This window comes from Gopherus flavomarginatus, chromosome 4 (genome assembly GCF_025201925.1).
Source record: "Gopherus flavomarginatus isolate rGopFla2 chromosome 4, rGopFla2.mat.asm, whole genome shotgun sequence".
NCBI classification, from domain to species: Eukaryota; Metazoa; Chordata; order Testudines; family Testudinidae; genus Gopherus; species Gopherus flavomarginatus.
In genome coordinates, this window is record NC_066620.1 from 163,368,464 (window position 1) to 163,386,309 (window position 17,846).

The following is a 17,846-nucleotide window of genomic DNA, read 5'->3' on the forward strand; positions in this document are numbered from 1 at the left end:
TGGCAGCCCAGGCTATGCCAGCAAAGGATTGGAGTAGTGACTTCTACTTATAATTAAGTAAAGATCCGGTAGCCCTTCCCTGGGCTGGCCCCAATGGCATCCTCCTCACTGGCCTAGTGCCAATATGGAGCTCTGCTGCACAGGGTGCTGGGTGTATGAAACTATGCTGCATCCTCTCTCACACCTGTCCCATTGGAGAGGTATTGTAGAAAGTTACAGGGAAGGACTTGTGTATGCCCAACTGTCATAAACAGATGGTTAAGGGTTAATGTCTCTTTTACCTGTAAAGGGTTAACAAGCTCAGTGAACCTGGCTGACACCTGACCAAAGAACCAATTGAGAGACAAGATACTTTCAAATCTGGGTGGAGGGAAGTCTTTGTTTGGGTGTTTTCTTTGTTCTCTGTTCTCTCTTGGGATTAAGAGAAGCCAGTCATGTAACCAGATTTCTCCAATCTTACTGAAACAGACTCTTAGGTTCCAGATAGTAAGTAATAGATAGAAAGCGGATTAGATTTATTTGTTTTTCTTTATTTGCAAATGTGTATTTTGCTGGAAGGATTTTACCTCTGCTTGCTGTAACTTGTATTTTATGCTAGGGGGAGGGAGTCCCTCTAGTCTATATAGCTGAAGACCCTGTAAACATTTTTCCATCTGGATTTTACAGAGATAATTTTTACTTTTTTCTTTCTTTAATTAAAAGCTTTTCTTTTAAGAATCTGATTGATTTTTTTTTATTCTTCTGTGAGACCCTAGGGGACGGGGTCTAGACTCACCAGGGATTGATGGAGGGAAAGGAGAGAAGGGGGAGGGAAAGGTTAATTTGTCTCTGGGTTAGGATCACTGTCTCTCTCTCAGGGAGAGTCTTGGGGGCAGGAGGTGAATTTCCTCTCTGTTTTAAGATTCAAGGAGGTTGAATCACAGTGATCTCCCAGTGTAACCCAGGGAGGGGAAAATCTGGGAGGAAGAAAGGAGGGAGGGAGAATGGTTTATTTCCCTTTGTTTTAAGACCCAAGGGGGTTGGGTCTTGGGGTCCCCAGGGAAGGTTTTGGGGGACAGGGAGTGTACCCAAACACTATATTTTGGGTTGGTGGCAGCGTGATAAGATCTAAGCTAGGAATTAAGCTTGGAAGGAAACAGGCAGGTCCCCACTTTCTTGATGCTAAAGTTCAAAGTGGGAAACAGACCCTGACACCAACACACTGGGGTGACAACCTATGTATTTTTAGGGTTGCCAATTTTGGTTGGCCATATTCCTGGAAATTTCATCACATGACATAATCTTTAATTAAAGATTAATCTTTAATTCCTGGAGATTCCAGGCCAATCCTGGAGGGTTGGCAATCCTATGTATTTTGCTTGTTCATCTAAAATGTGCAAAGACTATTTTTTTCCCTACAGGCAGAAGATATATTTCTCCATAAATGTGGCTTGCATTAAAATGTATTTGGAGTATGGGTAGTATTGTTTCTGTTATGATGACACATAAAGGCTTGGATCTGGGCATCATTACAAGAGGCTCTGTACATACACATAATAAAGGAGACATACACTGTCACAGGGGGTTGGGGTACAGGGTGGCGCTTACCTCAGGGGCGTCTCCCCAGAAGCAACTGACATATCCCTGCAGCTCCTAGGTGGACGGGCCAGGGGGTTCTGTGCACTGCCCCTGCCCACAGGTGTCACTCCCATAGCTCCCATTGGCTGCGGTTCCCAGCCAATGGGAGCTGTGAAGCTGCAGCTCATGGGAAGGGCAGTGCACAGAGCCCCCCTGGCCTTCCCTCCCCTAGGAGCTGTAGGGTCATGTGGAGCCATATAGGGAGCCTGTCAGCCCTGGCAACCCTCCCTCCCCCAGCACTAGGAGGAGTCCCGGGCTGTGCGCCACCACTCATCCCCCTGTCCCAGCACCAGCAGTTATTCTGGGCCACCCCCCAGCACTCACGGTGCCCCTGGACCACTCCCTCCCAGAGCAGCTCCCCGGCTCCTCAGGCCATGTTTTAGTTAGGGGTAGATAGTACAAGTCATGGTCACGTCACAGGCCATGAATTTTTGTTTACCGCTCATGAGATGTCCATGACATTTACTAAAAACACTCATGACTAAAATGTAACCTTACCTATAATGTACTTACTGTGTCAGTGCAAGGATGTAAAAATGATAAATTTAAAGTGATTGATATTAGGGTAATAATAAGTCTCCCAAAGTCCTCAGTGTGTTTAGTCCAGTAGAGATAGGAATGGTAGCACTTTTCTCTAATTCAGCCTGAGTCATTTCCATCACTCTCAATAACATATTTCTTTACACATTCAAGTGTTCAATTATAACTTATTTTGCTGGATGATTAAAATGTGGAGTATTAAACTGGCATCAGTTCAACTATCACAGATCATTAAATTACTCAGGAGATCATGGACTGCAGTTGGGAAGGCCCATATAGTAAAATAAAATGTTCTATTCATCAGATTGTACCCTGCTGTTATATTCATTTGATAATAAAAACTTTATTTTCTCCACTTGTGTCCTCTGTTATTAATGGGATGAAAAATATAGACAGGGTACTGATTTGTATGAATACACAAACAATCAATCAATGACCAGCAAAACAGAGGTAAGGCATGCTTGGACGAAAAAATATGGAGACTGGCATTTATTAATAAAGAACTGAATATTATATATGTGTATTTCAATTGTTTCCTAGGCTTACTGCACATTCATTTTTTGCTTAAGTTGAATAAAGTGCTAAAAATGTGTTGTATAGGAAAAATATTTCTTAATGGTATGCAGACAAGTGTTTCAATGAAGCAGCTTCGATATGTTTTGTTCTGTCTTCTCTCACAGGAGTTTGCCTTGTTAAAAATGGTGTGGTAAACATATCTTTCACCTTGTGCACTGAATGGGGGCAGGATCCTGAAGAAAAAAATGCTACTTTGCCACAAGCCCTGAGTAAGTGGCAGCACACAGAAACAGGCCAGGAAACACTGTGGCTTTGAAAGCCGCGCTCTGGTTCCAGGTCTCCCCATGCTCCAGCAGATGGTTATCCACACAGACCTATATCTGGAACAAATTGGTTCTCTGATCTGCCAGCTCAGCTCAACTAAGCTGGATGGAACATTGAAAGGTGGAGCCAGGCTTTGTCCACTCCTTGCCCATACATGTAGAAGTAGCAGCAGCACTATTGGAACTGCTCTTCTCCTTATGATGTGGAGAGCCTGTCCAGGGGAGTTTAAGGTGCCTTACACTTATGCTCAGGTACATAATGCAACTTACAATTAAGGCCCCAATGACTAGCTTATTTGTATATTCTTAACAAATTGAATCTTGTAATCAAAGTTTTGTGGTGATATTTTCTACTGTAAAATGCAAGCCCCCCCTAGGGTGACCAGATGTCCTGATTTTATAGGGACTGTCCCTACTTCTTGGTCCTTTTCTTATTTAGGCTCCCATTACCCTCCATTTGCTGTCTGGTCACCCTATGCCCCCCATGAACTGAGATAGACTGTAAATAAAGGTACTTTCCTGATTTTGCCTCAGGATTACCTACTGCTCATAAATGTTTGACTGGCATAAAAATATTTTAACTAAGGAACAAATAGAAAGCTACTCCCTGTATACTCTGTCTACTTTGGAATGTCAGAGTAAGGAGTGAAGTATAACAAACATGAAAGCTACAGCTTTGGAGGAGAATATTACTATGGAGGTCAGGAACCAAGAACCTCAGACAGTGTTAGACAAATAAAGCTCTCCATGTATTCCATTAGCAAGCAGAGGACCCCTGAGTGCTGGAAAAACATGAATGTCATTTTAGAAAGAGAGAGACATCAGGAACTAAAAACACTTTTATAATGGTTGTATCAAATCTGTATTGTTGTCAGCAATGAACTGACTGATCATCTCCCTGTCACAATGAATTTGAATCAAAAGAACTGTAAAACCTTGAGTTAGTATTCTGTGGTAATAGGCACATCTTCATCTGATAAATAAACTAGAACTAGTAGCAAGGCCAAATTAATAAAACCACCTTTGCTGGCACATATTCAGTGCCTTTTTATAGTTTTATAAATAAATAACCATAATGAGCCATACAGATCTAAGTCACAGAAAAGGTTTACATTAAACTTCTAAGAAATAGACATTAAAATGGCCCTGTACACCCTATTTTCTATATAACGTTGATAAAGGAAAGATTAAAATGAATATATGAATGCAATAAGGAGAGATCAAATGATATGAAAACTCAATGAAACACACAAGCCAGAGATGAAAAATGAGCCTGCATAAACCTTGATCACAAATACAAACTTTATTTACAGATATGCAGAGAGCTGAATCTTAAAATGGAAGCATACCGTACCTTAATTACATTTATATTACAATAGTGCTTACAGGCTCCAATCTAAATCAAAGCCTCACTGAATTATAATGCTGTACACAATCATAATAAAAGACAGACTCTGCTTCCCCACCCCCACCCCATAGTTTATATTCTAAACAAACAAGATAGGGAAAGAGTGTGAGAAAGGAAGTATTATCCCTCTCTTTTGGGTACGGAACTGGGACATAACCAAGTTAATGAATGATTCACCAAAGATTATACAGGAAACCTTTGGCAGAGTCAGGAATTAAATCCAGATCTCCTGATTGTATAGTGCCTTAGCTACAAACTTGCATATACTTCCTCTGTCTGTTCCTGCATACTGAGCTGCTCTCAGATCAGACACAACTTGAGTGAATTAGAGAAGCTGGAGAAGAGTCTTTTACTCATCTTCACTTTCCAAACAATACAGCTTTTTATAACACTGTGGCTATAATAATACTCTATAGTTTAGGCATAAAAAGACTGCAATGCCAATAAATCATGTCTGGTATTGGTTAGACAAGTGGCAAACCAAAACTTCCGTATCTTTTGCTCAACTCTGTTCATTCTGATAATTCATCTCCTCCCCTTCCCTATATAATTTGTGTTGCCTAGCTCTCATGTCCTGGCTGACACCTACATTGTAGTAATTTTAGGGGTTACATTCTCTAATTGCAATTACTAGTATGTAATATGATTATAGAGAACCATATTCAGTTACATCAGAGTAAATGCAGCATAACTCTGACTTCAGGGTAAATCTGAATTAACTCAAATGAAGTCACAGTTACTTCAGATTTATGCTTATGTAACAAAATATTAGTTTCAGTACTGTAACTCTTATGCTGGTATTTAGCCACCAGGGCCTGTGTTGTGATACTCCAACTGGGCCTACAAATTTACCCTAACTATGAGCTCAACTGTAAAAAGTAAGTGAATGTTCATAAGATGTCACAACAACAAATGTTGATGAGAAAAGGTGTGAATTAGTCCAAATAAAAGTGCCTATTGATATAACTCAAGGATATGTTAAGATAGTGCTTGGTAAATAAGAAAAGTGTGGAACCAGAAATCAATGAACTAAATTGGTGTGCTGGAAACTAGGCTTCAGTGGTAGATAAAATAATTCCACTCATCACTCCCTTTTGGAGCCCTTAAAACAGAGACTTCGGTTTGGCTACTGAATCATCATGACTGCCACCCTCACCGTGTCCTGGTATCCTGGCTATCCTGATCCTGAGAGATGTCCTGAGCAGACCAGGCCAAAGAAAGGGATCCAGATAATATTGCCACCTCTACTGGCTCCAGCTGAATACCGAACACTGGGATGAAATGAGAGTGGACTTTAACAGCAGCAGTAACAAAAGTTCCAGCTCATCTCAACTAATTTTTTCTCTTTTCCTAAAAGGACAGGTATTACCATCTTTGACACCATCTAAGAGACTGTCAAACAAGGGGAGTTTCTTTCTAAAAACTCTCTCCATCTAGAGGGAAAGATAACAAAATATGTTTTTTAATTGAATGCTGTATTATTGCCCTTATATAAATCCATCATCTCAAATACTGTGTACAGGTGTGGTCTCCTCACCTCAAAAAAGATATACTGGCATTAGAAAAGGTTCAGAAAAGGGCAACTAAAATGATTAGTGATTTGGAAAGGGTCCCAAATGAGGAAAGATTAAAGATGCTAGGCCTCTTCAGCTTGGAAAAGAGGAGACTAAGGGGGGATATGATAGAGGTATATAAAATCATGAGTGATGTGGAGAAAGTGGATAAGGAAAAGTTATTTACTTATTCTCATAATACAAGAACTAGGGGTCACCAAATGAAATTAACAGGCAGCAGGTTTAAAACAAATACAAGGAAGTTCTTCTTCACACAGTGCACAGTCAACTTGTGGAACTCCTTACCTGAGGAAGTTGTGAAGGCTAGGACTATAACAGCATTTAAAAGAGAACTGGATAAATTCATGGAAGTTAAGTCCATTAATGGCTATTAGCCAGGATGGGTAAGGAATGGTGTCCCTAGCCTTTGTTCGTCAGAGGATGGAGATGGATGGCAGGAGAGAGATCACTTGATCATTGCCTGTTAGGTTCACTCCCTCTGGGGCACCTGGCATTGGCTACTGTCAGTAGACACATACTGGGCTAGATAGACCTTTGGCCTGACCCGGTATGGCCATTCTTATGTTCTTATTTAATATGTTACCTAAATTAATAAAACAGCTGCCATGGGACTAAATCCTGCTTACTTTGAAATCAATGGGAGGTAGGCGCTCAGGAGCCTTTGAAAGTCCCATTAGACCCCAATCTGCATCTGTTAATATGACCAGGAATTCACTGATAAATTTTGGGTGTTTTGTTTCTTTTCACAGTTCAGATCCTCTCTTTATCCCATATATGAGGCCTATCTATGATCCACTGTTTCCAGATAACTTTTTCTGCAGTTTAATGTCTCATCTGAACTTCTGTCTTTCTAAAATAACATCAGCCTTTCCCTTAGGGTACGTCTTCACTACCCGCCGTATTGGTGGGTAGCAATCGATTGCTCGGGGATCGATATATCTTGTCTCATCTAGACGCGATATATCGATCCCCGAATGCTCTTATATCGATTCCATAACTCCACCAACCCGAACGGAGTTGCGGAATCGACAGGGGGAGCCGCAGACATCGATCCTGTGCTGTGAGGACGGTGAGTAATTCAATCTTAGATACTTCGACTTCAGCTACGTTATTCACGTAGCTGAAGTTGCGTATCTAAGATCGATTTTCCCCCGTAATGTAGACCAGCCCTTAGTATTTCATTACCACTGAGTTTAAATGCAGGTGCCAAAACAATATTAGGACCTGCAAAAGTTTAATGCCACAGCGAGATTTGGATCAGATGAGTTATACTGATACATCTGTGCTTTACATATACTGCAGCTTTAAGGTAAGTTTCCTTTCTTTCATTACTAGAAATAACTGCTTTTTAGTTTTGCTTAAACTATTCTATACCATTCAGACAGACCAGCTGTGGACTTTTCTAGCATGTCTAAAGAAATAACAATGAGAAATTGGTGAGGAAACTTATCACCAACCAAAGATCCATAAATATTGAAATGATGTACATTGAGATTGAACTCCAATGTCAAATCAATAGCTACACAATAAAAGAACTGCCATCATGGGGAAAACCAAGAATAAATAAGCATAAATAACAAGGTTAAGAATGACCTCTTGGTCAAGTACAATTATATCCTAACCGTACTATCTTGCCTGTTGTCAAACAGCTCTAGTGCTAGTGATTCAGTGAACTCTCAGGGAAGTTATTCCATTGCCTAATTGACTTTGTTAGAAAAAGTTTTCCAATTGACTAGCTTGGAATTTTCCTTTTTTGATATTCAAGCCATTACTTTGTTATATCACCCCCAACAACCTTAAATAATGTTTCCCCGTTGCCAGAAGAACAGAGAACAGGTGGTCATAGATAGTCTTAGGTTGAATGCCAAAGCCTAGAAAGTTCAATAGAAATGCTAAGTGGAAAATTAAATGCAAGGGATTCTGCAGTGATGTGAACAATCCTCTACAGAAGAGCAATTGACCAGCAATGGACTGAAAGAAGCTGAAAATGCTGATGGCACTTGCACATAAATGTTCAATTATATGATGCAGAATAGGTGTGACAATTTTAAGCAGAATTAACCCCTTCACTTCCATTCCCCATTTGTTACATACCATACTACACTTTTAAAGATAGGTTCTTTGTAATTAGTAGTGTGAATACACAGGATTATTTTTAAAAAATAGAATAGGATTGCTTTTCAGCTCACTGAACAGGGAATTAGCTGCAAAATTTCTGTTAACAGCAACACTAGTTATTCAACTGATTTGCTACACACAGCAAAACAAATTTATCCATCCTCTACATTTTCAAATCTACATACAGGGATTTAGTTAAATGGTTCTTATGAGCCCACTCATCCATTTGCTACCACATGCAATGTGTACCTCAGAGTTAATGTAAATAGAAGCAATGAGGCTAAATCCCCAAATGTGCTTTGTAAATGTACCATATCAGTACTGGCAATTCATGCCATTAATATGTACTTCTGCCCATAAAAGTTGGAAGACTTTTCTAATAAAAAACTTGTTATAACCACCAAGTCATATTAATATTGTTATATTACACTTTCAAACAATTAGTACTGTACAGATATATAGAGCGGGGATTGTCTTTTTTGTAGGTTGTCTGCTTAATACAAGAGTGCTCTAATCTTAGTAGTACTACATCTAAAACCAGAAATACTTAGAACATTTTTAATCAGACCTAGTTATGAGAACAGGGGCTTCCAAGTCCTGCAAGATTTCTGACTTTTCTAATTCTACAATTGACTCTTTTCTGATCTTGGACCTCAGTTTACCTAGCTGTAATATGAAGTTAATAATATTTACCAGATCCGATGTAAGGCTAAATTAACTGATGCTTGTGAAGAGCTTTGAGAGCCTCATATGAACAGTTTTGTTTCAATAAATGTTTCATTTAAGAGAGAGCAAGTAAATTTAATTTTATTTATGCAGAAAATCAACCTGGTACTGTAGTATTTTGAGTTTTGTATTCCTTTAACGCACATTTGAAATGATAATACCAAGGATTTTATTGGAAATGGCCACAGCTTTCTTAAAAGCTAATAATTCATATAATCAATGACACATAAATTAACCATACTACTCTTCATTACAGAGGCCACCGTAATACTGGCCTCTCACAAGGCAATATAAACAGTCTTCATTGTCAAGTAACGTTGAAGTCAGATTTTCTGGTGTCATAGGATGCACCACTCACCGCTTGTCTGGTCCCTCCTCCTGGCTGTTCTGGAGATTAGCTTATCAGGTTGATGCCCATTCCTGCAGCTGCAAGCTGTCACTCTGTCTCTCTCTTTCTGGTCTGCAGCCCCTCTCTCACTCTAGGAACCATAGCGTCTTCTTCATGACTCAGCCCAAGTCACTCAACATTCCCCCATTCTAGGATAAATCAAAGTCTCTCCTTCAGCAGTCCTAGGCAGTTTTCTCATTTGTTGCCTCAGGTGCCACTCCTACAGTGGCTGGTAAGGGAAACTGGGCCCACCCTCTACTCTGAGTTCCAGGCTAGGGACCCCCAACATAGCAATTCTAGGCTCTACTCTCCCAGCCTTCCCTGCTCCTTCCTGGAATGCTTTCTTCCACTACTGGTTCCCCCCCCTTCCCTGGGATTACCAGCTCCAAACCCTACACCCTCTTCCCAGGTAGTGACTGCAGCCTCCTCATCCCTGCAGCCTCTTCCCAGGGAGTGACTGCAGCCTCCTCATCCCTGCAGCCTCTTCCCAGGGAGTGACTGTCATTTTCCAGCAAAAGCTTCTGTCTGTTTCCAGCTTCCTGGCTTTATAGGCCCCACCTATCCCAGCACAGTTGAGCCTGCTTGCAGTCAATTCTCTGCTCCCCAGCTCTTCCTCCTGTGGAGTTAACAGGCCTACATACCTGGCCATCTTCACCCCTTCCAGTCCTGTGTGGGCTGTGTCCCTGCCTGCAGGTATATGGGATCTTGGGGCGCAATTACCACACAAGTGGGGTGCCAATTAATTTATTTATTAAAGGAAAAAGGAAGTGGTGGGAATTTAACAATGAAATGCGATGGGATGGGGTGTATAAGGTGTTTACAATAGACAATGATAAGGGAGGGATTCTTATTGAACAGTGTAGGGAGTTTTAACAGTGGGGTACAATAAGTGGGGTTCAGCACAATGGGATACAGTACAGTCAATAAGCAACTCAACTTTATATAGGAACACCTCTAGATACAGTGTGGAATGCAAAATAAAATGGTAGCTTCTATATAAAAATGGTATACAAAGTATATTAGAAAAATGGAGGCAACTAATGGGGTGTTATAACCACAAGTAAAATGTGAGTCACAGTGCAATAATACAATATGGGTGATAAGTAAAATTATGCAATGCAGAAAATTACTGACTTAATTTGTGAGGCTGTGATAGCAAGAGTGTACCTAAAAGCTGGGTCAAGAAGCGGAAGCGGGGAGGGGAGTGAGTGATCAGTGGCAACTGATGAGAGGAGAGTGCAGCTGCAAGCAGCGAGAGACTCTGAAACCCAGAGCAGCAGTCTTCATGAGCCTGCGGGCTGGAGGTACGAGAGACAAGAGCAGCTGGAGCGCACTTAAGGGGAGTCTGGGAGCAGCAAGAGGGGAGGGCGCTGAACGTGTAAGCGATGGGAAGGCACGTGGAGAATGGGGGAGACGGCTGAGGGAAGAAACAGGCTGCAGCAGCGGAGAGCACTTCAGGGAAGTTGCGGAGCAGCGGGATGAAGACAAACGGAGCAGTGTGATGGTGATCTTCGGTAGGGGAGGGGCAGCGGAGGAACGTGGGCATGAACACGGGGGATACAGGAAGAGGCAGCAGAGAGGTATAAAGAAGGGCTGGAGGGACACCCAAAAAGAAAAAGGGAAAGAAGTGGCAAAGGGTTTGGGAAGTTACACGGGGGGGGGTGTTACCACAGGGAGACACGGAGAAGTACACAGAGGGGGAGATTGGAGCGGGGGAAAAACAGACACGGGAAAGTTCAGGGAGAGATTGGGACAGCGGGAAGTCAAATTCAAGCAGTAAAAACCTTATCTATCCTCTAACTTAATTAAACTTATATAAATCACAAGCAGCTTATACAAAGTAATAAAACAGGTACAGAATACAACCAGGCAATGGTTTTTTTAAATCTATCTTAATCAATGACTAGGCAAAACAACAAATATCACAATTCTAAGCAAACTATAACAAGCAACTATACGGAGCAACAAAACAGTAAACTAAAACAAGGCAGTTGAAACTTACAAGCTCTACAATCTTAGCAAACTATGACTTATTAAACTAAAAAGCAAAACCTATGGTGCACCTTATAGCTATGGGGAAGTTACACAGGGCAGACTGGTATGTGCCCAGGATACAGCTCCCAAGGCAGCCCCCAAGGAAGCCAAGGGATGGTGGCTGCAGCAGTGGATACAGCTGAAAGCAGGGAGCAGAGCTTAGCAGCTGGCACAAGCTTATTTTTAGCAGCAAAGCGCCACAGAGTTTAAGAGAGGTTTTAGGACACAGACCAAGGTTTAGCTTGAGTCTGTGTGCTGGGGAAACAGAGCCAGCAGCTAAAGTAATAAAATAAAAGTATGGAAAGTTTTACAGAGGGATTCTTACCAATCCCCAGGCAGCAGCAAAGGCAGAAGCAGCAGTAACATCAGAAGAAGCAAGGAGGGCTCGGTATGGTCTTGATAATCAGGAGATCTCTCAGGCAGCAATTCGTTCTTCGTGGGGGGGAGTTAAAAACCGGGGGTATGCTCAAAAATAAAACGAGAGCGGAGAAAGGACCCCCCCTAACCCCTGGCTGATCAGACCAGGCAGCAATGCAGGAACCTTTCCGATGTTTGTTTAAAAAATGTCTGGTTTTAAAGGCAAACTTAGGCAGTTTCCCGCCAGTAATCCTGATAGGCTCCCTCTGTCACAGGGGAGGAGGCACAGGGAAAAACTGCAGGTGAGCACAGAGACATGCCTGGGCAGAGTCCTGTGCAATAGGTGACTCAAAAGCACATGAGGCCTATGACTCATGCCCAGGATCTTAAAAACACAATAGGTCTTGCAGCCCTGGACATTGCCTGCCCTACACCAAGCCCAGGTTCAACAAGGTGATAACAGGACTAACCTTTTGAACAGGGCAGTGGTCCCACTTAGCACTCAGCACAAGTGGCCATCCCTTTGAGAAGGGCAATGGCTCTTGGTAAACAACTTAAGGGGCCCTCCCTTTGAGAAGGGCAGTGGCCCTGGTAAACAACTTAACAGCCAGGGAAGGGCAGCCACAGGAGGAGAACAAAAACAAAATGGAGTATGGGGACAGCTGTAAGGAACAAAATGGAATAGGGGGATAGCTGTAACAGACAGGCTGGACACCCATCACACCAGGAAATGACCAATACCACTTAATTTTCTTTAATCACACCTGCCTGACACTTCCTAGTGATGAAATACCTACTAACAAACCCAGTTTGTTGTTTAATTAACTTTCAAGTTACTAGTACTAATCAACAGTGGCTAATCTTAAGCGCACATGAAGTACTGAACAAACCAATCACATTCCCGTATTGTATTCTCTTCCCACAACAAAATTGTCTTTCAGTGCTTATCGCCTCATGGAAGGTTGGGCAGGGTCATGCACCAGCAGAACCCCAAAAGAGTTACTTAAATAATCTTCAAGAAGGAAGTGCAGACTTTCCTCATTCAATATGCAAAATGCTCACCTATCAGAGTACAGGGCAAGGTGCCTCTTTTTAAGCTAGGCATCCAGAAAGATCATTAAATTGAGAAAATGGTTCAACAATTGACCCTTATTGTACTAAAGGCCATATCCTATCCTCTTCACCTTCATGAAGAGGATAGGCTATGGCTTTTATTACAATAAGGTCTATAATCTCCGTTCCTTTATGGCAACAAACATGCTATAATATACTTAATTAATTGAACAGTTATGAAAAAAACAGAGTGTGGACTGGTATTTAATAAGAAACTTAAAATATAAAATTGCTAAAAGAGGAGGGAAAGACATTTTCTTTAACTAGCTTTTAGCCAATGATTTAATGGTAATATTACCTATTATTAACAAAAACTGTTGAAGAGAAAAAGTAATGCCCGACAACAAGGAAAGGACATTTACATAAATCAGTACTAATTGGTTGCTTATGTGAATTATGCATCTTGTTAAAGAAGTTCACAGGACATGAGAGATTTAATATAAGTTGTGTAGAACAAATGATCTGTCACTTTTTGCAGCAACCTAATAATTTGAGTAATTACAAAATATAACTAAAAAAATGGTTTCTGCATTCTGATTTTTTTTAAATCATTCTACAACTTAATATTGGGGCAAGCAATACAGTTATAAGCCCCAGTTCTATATCTCTGTGACTCTGTGGAAGTATAGAGGTCCACTTATATAAAACAGCTAGCATGATCTATGCACTTACACAGCTTTTTCATCTATAGATCTCAAAATACTTTTAAAAGATCACTAAACTTTATCCCAGTTTCTCAGATTGGGTAACTGAGCCACAGGAAGGTTAATTGAGTTCTCTCAGGCCACAGGGTAAGTTAATGCCAGAGTCAGAAATAGAACCAATTTCCCCTGATTCCCAATCCTATACATAGTTCACAGCTGACATATAAACCTACATACTGTAATATTTTTATTTATTACAGCAAGTCAGGGATGTACACAATGAAAGTTGAGTGCAACTTCTGTCCTTACATTCTTTTTCAGTGGCTCATAATTTATCTGAACAAATTTCAATATTCGTTCTCAGATCACAGGTGATTCTTGACCCCTCTTGAAAAGTGCAGGAACATTGGCTTGTCAAATTTTAATTTATGCCAAGATGAAAACTACCCTCTTTCTTCATATGTTCTGACTATAAATTTTGCACGCTGATAGTTCAAAGAGATTAAACTAGAAACCTCAAACTCTCTTGGAGATCTAATGTTCATATCAAATGTGAAGAAAATTAGTTTACAGTTTTAAAATTTCAAGTGTTTAAAGTAGCCATGTTTTTGCATGTTCACTTATATATTACTAGCTGCTTTTTCTGTGGCTGTGTGGAATTTGGAACAATTCCAGTTTGTCATTTTTAAAGGTTCATAATTTTCAAATGGCCTAATTTTCCTCCAGTCTTGTTTGGTTTTAAATCTCAATTACATTGATAACACAAGCCAAGTTTTGTAGTGAACATACTAAATCAGCAAATTAGTCTCCAATTTAGAAAACCTTAACAAATGCATCCAGAAAATTTCAGGATGGTTCAAGGCTTGTGACAGCCAATGAATTAATAGGAAGTCAGTGGGATTCAAAATGGGAGGAGGGGTCAGCCCATGCAGTTTAGGAAAGGGACCAGTATCTGAAACACTGGGCTCTCAGTACATAGCTAGAGAAGTCTGTTCATCCACCATTTCAGTACAGCCACTACTAAGGTGAAGACATTATTTTTTATACGTTTTCTACACAACCGTTTGGGACAGTAAATAAAGACAAATGCTATTAATTACTTTCAGGATAGGATAATAGATATTTACCCACATTGGCAATTAACTGGGACACCAGTACTAAAACCTTCACTGCAGTGAGATTGGAATTTTGTCAATGACCATTAGCGCAAAACATTACTGTACATATCATTCTATACACAGCATCTTACCCTGTAACACCATTCAGGGATGTTGATTCAATACTGAAAGAGGGAGAAGACAAGGTGGGTGGGATATCTTTTTTTGGAGTATTGTTGATGAGAAAAACAAGCTTCTATTTCGTAAGCTTGATTCTGTCTCCAACAGAAGTTGGTCCAATAAAAGGTATTACCTCACACACTTTGTCTCTCTAATATCCTTGGACCAACACAGCTAAAGAAACACCACATACAAAGAGAAGGGTAACACCTATTGAATCCACTACAACACTTACTATAGTACCTTGGAGCTGATATTTTTTTCCAGAGCACTCTTCTCTTAATACTGACCTGGTCCAAATCTGCTTGTCTTGTGAAATTTAACAAAATTATTACCTCTGGTTGAATGCCCGCAGACCATAATAGACATAGCTTGGGCTAGTTCCACGAAGGGACTTAAATGCAACATTGAAACTTCTCACTTTAGGTCCTTCCCCTCCAATTGAATCCTCAACTCTGAGATAGGTGCCCAGGCACCTAATACAGTGCATGGGGGAGAGGTCAGCCTCCAAGAATGGGATTTACAAAAGCTTGCATAATAAGCAGGGAGCCACTTACGGAAGCCAGGGAGTGTGATAAGTCCTAAGCTCCCTCCTTCCCCCTGCCCCAGCCATTCTAAAAGAGTTGGGCACCTAAGTCTGGGCCAGAGGGAGGCACCTATTTCCACTTGGGATTCACAGCTGTGAACAGCATCCTGGAGTTAGGCACATAAGCCAAGTTAGCCTCTTTCTCATAAAAAATTGAGGAGGAGAAGACCTTCTTGCACTATATAACCCAAATGTTACAGCATACACAGGTCACAGAATAAGTTAATTTCTCTCAGGATGTGGGAGAGGTGTGTCTATATCTCCACTCTGCCTGATTTGGACAGGGCCGCCCAGAAGATTCAGTGGGCCTGGGGCAAAGCAATTTCTGGGGCCCCTTCCATAAAAAAAATTGCAATACTATACAAAACTATATTCTCATGGGGGGCCCCTGTGGGGCCCAGGCAAATTGCCCCACTTGCTCCCCCCCCCACGAGTGGCGCTGGGAAAAATAAACCTTCTGCATCTCAGCACAAACCCAGTTTTGAGAAAACTTCTTTACAAGGTCTCACTGGTTCTCAGCATCAGCTAGTGCTAAAAGGCGCTAAAGCTCATTAAAAGTGTTGGACAAATATTTTCCATCAAAACTTTTTTTGGATTGAAAACTAGGGTTTTTTAAAAAGCAGATAAAAATCATGGACAATGTCTACTTTCCTTCAAAATTTGTTGAGGTTTTTTTAATTGAAAAGCTGAAATTAGTCTGCCAAAACCTGAATATGTTTTAGGGTTTCAGAAGTGTGTGGCCAAATATTTGCTGCTTGCTGTGTTTGATTGTTTAAAGAAACAATAAAAAAATTCTGCTTAAAAAAATCCAAAACTTTTGAACCACCTCAGCTTGTGACCAAACGCCTGAGCCCATCCAGTCAGAGATTCTTCCAGGTTTCTGATACTCTGCTGGCTTCCTTGACTCATATCTGTCTCTATAACTTTGGGTTCATATAGGTTAGAACATAAGAACAGCCATACTGAGTCAAACCAAAGGTCCATCCAGCCCAGTATCCTGTCTACCGACAATGGCCAATGCCAAGTGCCCCAGAGGCAGTGAACCTAACAGGTAAAGATCAAATGATTTCTCTCCTGCCATCCATCTTCACCCTCTGACAAACAGAGGCTAGGGACACCATTCCTTACCCATCCTGGCTAATAGCCATTAATGGACTTTACCTCCATGCATTTATCTGGTTCCTAAAGACTGGCTCCATGGGGTACCTCACAAACTGGAGATGGTTACTTTGAGTTTGTCTTTAGTATAGCTTATGTACATACTCCACAAACTGAGCATTTGAGCTTGTTCCAGAATCTGGGATGAGCCTATGTTGTGAAAACTGAAATGCTCAAAATAGCACATGCATGTGAACGGACACAGGGTCCTAAAATTAAATTAACCCAGGGGTTCTCAAACTGTGGGTCAGGATCCCTCAGGGGGTCACAAGATTATTGGTGGGAGTTGCGAGCTGTCAGCCTCCACCTCAAACCCCGCTTTGCCTCCAGCATTTATAATAGTGTTAAATATATAAAAAAGTGTTTTTAATTGATAAGGGGGGGGGTCACACTCAGAGGTTTGCTATGTGAAAGGGGTTACCAGTACCAAAGTTTGAGAACCACTGAATTAACCCCTCTGAAGCCTCAGAGAATGCAGGGAAGGCTGGGGGGGGGGTGCTCTCCTTTGGTAGGGTTGGGAAGGAGGTAGGTGGTTTAGGATATTGCTCTTCTCATGTGATTCTTCCCCCAGTGGCCAATTTTAAATGAAGCTATCCTCCCCTGACATGAATCTCCCTATGGCACTGACATTAAATATAGACTACAGTTTGGCATTTGAGAAGTGAATGGGATGGTAACCCTGATGGAAAAGCTAACAGCTTGGCTCTTCTGCAAGCCTCAAATTGCTGAATGAGCTTTAGGGTAGGGAAGGCTGTGCCTCCCAAACAGCCTGGCCCTGCCCTTTATCCAACCTCCACCCACTTCCTGCCTCCCAACAGCCTGCCCCCCTCAGAATCCTTGACCCATCCTGCTCCTTGTCCTCTCACTGCCCCCCAGAAACCGCCCCCAACCACCACTCTGAGACCTCACCCCTGCTCCCTGTCCCCTGACTGCCCAGACCCCCAGAATGCCCACAATCCAATCTCCATGTTCCCTGTCTGCCCTCCCAACCTCGGCCCCCTGCCTGACTCCTGATTGTCCCCAGGCCTCCCTGCCCCTTATCCAACCCCCCCCCCGGCCCCAGCCCCAGCCCCGGCTACCCTCTCACCCGGGTCCTCAGTGCACCACATCCAGGAGCGTCCCTGAACAGCGCAGCAGCGTGGCTCCAGCGGGGCCTGAGCTCCTCCCCGCTCAAAGCCGCATGGTAAGAGGGCGGGGCTGCGAGCTACAGCAGGGCCTGAGCTCCCTCCGCTCAGCCTGGAGCTCGCAGGCCCGCCCATTTACCATGTAGATCTGAGCGGGGAGGAGCTCAGGCCGTGCCGGAGCCACACTGCAGCGCTGTTCAGGGATGCTCCTGGATGCACTGAGGCTCCGGGACAGGGGTGGAGGCGGGTTCGGACCGGGGCTGGGGATGGAGCCTCAGCGATTCTCGTGGGGGCTCCTGTGGAGCCCAGGTCCTGGGGCAAATTGCCCCACTTGCTCCCTGCT